The sequence below is a fragment of the Myodes glareolus genome, chromosome 17 (assembly GCF_982192425.1).
Source record: "Myodes glareolus chromosome 17, mMyoGla1.1, whole genome shotgun sequence".
Classification (NCBI taxonomy): domain Eukaryota; kingdom Metazoa; phylum Chordata; class Mammalia; order Rodentia; family Cricetidae; genus Myodes; species Myodes glareolus.
In genome coordinates, this window is record NC_142042.1 from 4,641,667 (window position 1) to 4,647,655 (window position 5,989).

Consider the following 5,989-nt stretch of genomic DNA (forward strand, 5'->3'; position numbering starts at 1 on the left):
TACGTTCCTGATGACCATTCCTTATTAACCCAAATGCTGCCTCCTGGGTTATCTTTGTGATGCTTGAAGTCTCAAAAAACATGCAGAGTTCTATTTTGTAGCCCAAAGCCGCACAGTCCTCTCCGACACCTTCAACTCTAAGCATCTATGCCTGTTCCAAGTTCCACTTCTTTTTCTTTTTGATTTTCTCTTATTATTTTTTTAAGTAGAGGGAACATCTCCAGCACTGGGGCATCTCTAGACTGCAACTCCACCCTCGCCTGTGGTGCTCAAGCGACTTCTGTTTCGAGTTCACTGGATCCTGTGGATGGTAAACACCACTGGATGCTGGGACCACAGTCACCGCAGGCCAACCTCAAGGTCGGTTTTTCAATACTAAAGGACTCATCTCACCATTGGATGTCACCTCCTTTCCCTGCAACTACCCAAGTACTAATCACCTCCTTGATTATTAATGACCTAGAACTCATCAATTCTCCAGATGCATTACTAAATTTATCCAAATTAAGGTGGTTGCCCTCGTTCGACAGACCCTATGAGGCCAGAGCTAGCTGAAGTCAAAGTAAAATATCAATTCCACATTCTTATAAATATTCACCATCTCCTATGTTCTTCCACAGTTCATCTTACTAATGTCAGCCCTCGTAATTTATCGACCATGTAAAAATATTTTAGCATGGAAAGCGGAGAAAATGAGCGAGGATAAATCACACAGGGCTCTTGCATGCGCCGCGGTGCTGTTCGGAAGACCTTACTTCTAATTTTGCATCCAAGTGCCAGTGGAGACAAATTGGTCAGCAGTCCATCCTGGGAGCAATTCAAAAGCTCATTCACGTACTCCAAGGACGTTGCAGTGTTGCCAAAGGCAGCCAGCGCATATTTGGTGACCTCAGGAAAATATAATACTTTAGAAAGGCTTCAGACCCTAAAATTCATCATCTAATTTCCTCTATCTTCTTTCCACGGGGTAGAAACATCTGTCAACACATGTGCCTTTGGCCTATTATTCTTCCTAATGTGGTTATTGAGGTCGACTCTCTCTTCCCTGACAGAGGAAAGTTATTCAGAAACATATGCAGGCCCCACGGGGTAGCACAAAATATGCAAGGGTTAAAGTCATCACTCGCCCCCACCCAGCCCCCACAAATCTACCTAGAGGGCAAACTGTGGATGGTTTGAAGCAACATGACTTTTTCCCATAATCCTATATATTAGGAATTAACATCGTAAAAGTTCACTTTATTTATTTATTTCTCACACAGAGCAACACATGTTACGCCTCCATTTGAAAGCAATCTGGAAAAGGGGCCTGCATGTGAATGCAATCGTCTGGGAGCTCGCATTTCCCCCAGACAACAAAGTGAGCAAAACACATGTTTTTCCATCTAAGCCAGAAGATGGAAAACCGTGCGTTATTTTTGAGGCTTGCTTTCGTGGCATGCCATTTACAATCGATGCATATTTCTTCATGCACATTTTCACAAACGTCAATGCTGATACACCCGCCGGGTCTGACGGGTTCAATCCCACAGCACCTGGAGAGGTTGCCCTCACGGACCTCTCCAATTGGCTCCTGAGAATTCTAATTCTTTCTGACGCGTGACAGGTGAGAAGCAGAACGTGCTATCTTTGTTTCCTATTGCAGGGGTAAAGTTTTGCTTTAAAGATTTTATTTCTAATTCAGTGTCTATGTGTGCGTACGTTCATGTGAACGTGGGTGAGATCCAGAGACCTGAAGGGGGCATCGGATCCCCTGGAGCTGGAGTCTCAGGCAGTCGTGAGCCACGTGACTTGGGTGCTGGGAATCGAACTCAGATCATTGGTGAGGGCAGTAGGTGTTTTTAAGCACTCAGTCATTGATCCAGTTCCACTTAGGATTTTTGCATAATTACTCTTGATCTTAGCAGACCAGAAGTAGTTGCTTTACTCACTGTGAGCTTGGTCTCGTGGCCAGAATTGAGCACAGCACACATAAACTTGGAAAGCACATGGAACTGTCCTCTCTGCTCATGTACAGTGAGAGAGGACACTGGATGAATAAGCTTCACTAGGGTACAAAAGAAAGTTAGTGCTGTAGCCACCCGGGGAAGCCCAGCCACCACCATCTGTCCTAGAGTTTCAGAGCACAGAGTGAAGTTGGCGGTGCGCTAGTGTGTCAAGTTATGAAAATCAATTTTAATCCTTCATGTGTATTCCCAGTAGAAAAAGCAATCTCTTCATTCATTTCTAAAATGGTTCCTTGTGAAAATTAACAAGGCCAGGGAGATGGATGGGTGGGTAAAGCTGGCTCGGCAGCAGCCATCTGTAGCCTTCCTGCCCCCATGGTGAGATGGGGGGCTGAGATAGGAGAATCCCCCAAAGCTTGGGGTGGTAAGCCTGGCATTCAGAGTGCGAAAGAAGAGACTCTATCAAACATGGCAGAAGGTGATGGAGTGACACCCAGTTGTCCTCTGACCATCACACATGCCCGGTGACATACGCACACATACATCTGAGTGTGTACACACATACGCACACATACATCTGAGTGTGTACACACATACGCACACATACATCTGAGTGTGTACACACATACGCACACATACATCTGAGTGTGTACACACATACGCACACATACATCTGAGTGTGTACACACATCATGCTCTTGCACACATTGCGCACACTCAAAGACAATAAAAAGAAAAAAAATGGGCCTGTTGATGGTTATTTTAAAAAGTTAAAAGGAGGACAAGAAGCTGGGAGGGTGAGGGAGCGCTGGGTAGATCTAGAAGGAATTAGGAGAAAGAGGGGCTGGGTGAATGTAACCAAAATACACTGCATGCATGCATCAAAGTCTTTTAAAACAAAGAAAAGTATGGTTATTTTAAATTGCAAACAGAAAATGGAAAATGTGTAACAACCAAAAGATCTTTGCTTGAATGAGTAACGCGTGATTTACCTGCAGATAATGTTAAATATTAAAATACTCACACTTGAACACAATTACCATGAACACAATTACACAGTGTGTCTCTTCACGGCTCCTCACGGGCAGTCAGGGAGGCTTTCAGCCCGGGATGACAGGGTTTCTAGCTGGTGCCCGGGAAGTCTGCTATTGCATCACCCGTCCCCATGCTCAATAGCTTGGACTTGGCATCACGGCCCAAGCTCTTGTCTCCTCCATGCATTCTGTTTGGCCCTCCCATATCAGTACACCTGACAGAGATGACCAGCCCTGCTTCTGTGCCCATGGTTACAGTGCAGTCCTACAGAAATTATTCTATAAAGACGCACCAAAGGCTCTTACCTGTTGTTACTAATTGCTGTCACTAGCTGCTGTTCATGGACACCCCAAATTGTAGGAATTGCTTGGGCAGTTACACCAAGCCTATGACTTGAGGTGCACCCTATTGTCTGAAGATTCTGTCTCCCCCCGCCAGCATGCCCACAATGTCACTCACCTAAACTGAATCATGAGTAGCTCTATAGTTACATACATAATTACTACTGAACCCCAGTTTAAAGAACAAAGATCCCCCACTGGTGATAAGTCACTGTAGATAAGGACTTTGCTGCTTGCTTCTTTATCCCTCTGGTGACATTTAGAGACTGAACCAGTGCCTGAACTTATACTAAGTTGACGCTGTGTTAGAATGGAGCTGAGTTTGAGATGCCAGCCCCTATTCTGGACGTCCTCTCAGTGGTACTGAATTCACAGAGCACTCTTAAGGTGGTATTTCTCCTAAAATTATCAAACAAGCCAAAAGCTTGTGTGCATGGGAGCCTTAAAACCTAGGCAAGGGCTAGACTTGTAAGTTCAATGTCAATAAGGACGGGGCCCTCCTGATAAATGCAGAAGTACAGATCAGCGATGGGGCCATCTGCAATGCTGGCAGGCACTGCGCCTGGGCCCTCAGCACTGCACACTCCCAACAGGCCATACTCTGACAACATTAACCACTGCTACAGGACACGGTAGCCAGGGGTGGGCAGAAAGGAGAAGTGTGTGGGGTAATGGGCAGAAATCTCCAGCCTTTACCAGTGGAAGTAGATGGCAGAGGCGGCAATGGAGAATAGAGTCGGAGGTAAAAATGACTATGTATGGCATCTGTCTGTGTTGCCCTCACTGTGAGCTGTGGGAATAAGAATGTCTCAGACATTGACCAGCTATCTTCCTGTTTCACTTACAGCTCTTAGGTAGACAGACACATGCTTTACGTCAAGGAAGTCATGTTCAGAGTGTCCGAGAATGTTCTCTTTCCGATTTCGGGCTTGAGCAACAGAAAGAACATCCGTGAAATCGGGGCGTTTGCTCCTCAGGCTCATCACGGAGCTGACTGAATTTATGAAACCCACTTTCTTAACAGCAGGAATGGGGTCTGGGAAAAGTCTAAGAAATCTGTCCAACGCACACAGTTCTAACTCTAACCCATTGCTCTTTCTGCAACACACAGTGGCCTTGGGGAGCCCAAGACTACCAACAGCCATGCCAGCCAGGATCACAACCCCATTCCCTGCTCAGCCCCTGTCCCCTGCAGAGCCAAGCAGATGTTGAGCAAAATCTCCACCATTAGGGGCTCAGAAACCATCCCTTCCTGGACCCCCAAACCCCGCATCTGAGGAACTGTTGACACCTCTGGTGATTCCCACCAAGTTCCTGAACTAAGGAGGGTGGCTGGGTGTGAAGAAGGCAGATAATGGCTCCGTGGAAGAGGAGGAGGGCACAACCCAAGAAGCGAGCTGGCTGTGTGAGCGATTCTGGCAGAAGCACCATGGCCATGGCACCGGGAGGTTCATGCTCTTCACAATGGAATAAAAAGTTAAAATAAACAGATTGTCTGGAACGCTTCCAGTGCCCCCTCCCTGCCCGTGCTCCAGCTCCCAGGGCCTACAATCCAGCGCTCTCGGTCCCAAATGTGATTTCCCGGTTAAGTGCTTGCAGAGACCAGGTGAGGTATGTGCTGCAGGGCCAGGCTGTGATTGTGTCTCCCGAGCACCAGGAACGACATGATGATATTGGTTACTGCAGCTCCATGGGGAAATCAGGCTCTTTCTGAAAACATTTCAGTCATTTCCAAAGGAGAACCAGTCTCCCAGAGAAACCTAGCCAGGCATAAGAAGGGAACCTCCTGGGGTCAAGTCCCAGGCGTCAAGAATGAAGAGCAGTTTGGAAGAATCCTAAGAATGGGGTGGATGATGAGGGTCACATGAGGATATTTTTTTTATGTTTCAATGTTTTGTTTTATTTTAAGTGATGTAAATTATAGCGTTTGAAGGGGGAGGTTAATTCCAAACAAAAGAGAGGAGTTCATAATAAAAAAAAAAAAAGAGTTATGAGGCTGTAACAGGAGTCAGTTTACATCCCTAGTGTTATTAAGGTATGACCACATTCACGTCCCCCAGCCAAGAGCTGGAGGTCCCAGAAGCTATTTCATATTCTGGTGTAATAGCATAAAAAAGAATAGGAAGGAAGGAAGGAAGGAAGGAAGGAAGGAAGGAAGGAAGGAAGGAAGGAAGGAAGGAAAGGGAAAGAAAGCCATGCTACAACACAAGAAAGAATCAAGTCTCGAATGATCAGCTGCACCCTGCCCACCCTCTCTACCCTAAAATGGCACAAAAGAAACAGCTGAGCACACCCTGAAGACGATCTTGGTGTAAAACAGGTAACTGAAGGACGCGGATAGGAGCAGGGTATGGGGATAGGTTCCCAAACATCCCTTCCACTTAGGCATGCGCATGGTTTCCCAGCAGTTAGGATTAGGACACCAAGGCTCGATGCTCAGGAAGCCACGGTTTCGTCTGTGGACTCCATACAGATTTACAAAGGACCCACACATTCCCAGCTTCCCCTTACAGCCTGATGTCACCGGAGAGGCTCCTTCTCAACCCACATCTGCGTGGAAATGGGGTTTCTTCTTTACCTCTGACATAGCAGCCCCTTCACGTTGAAGCCTCCTTGGCCTGGAGCTCTGCCATGATCCTTGTCAGTTCTCACAGCCCCAACACAACA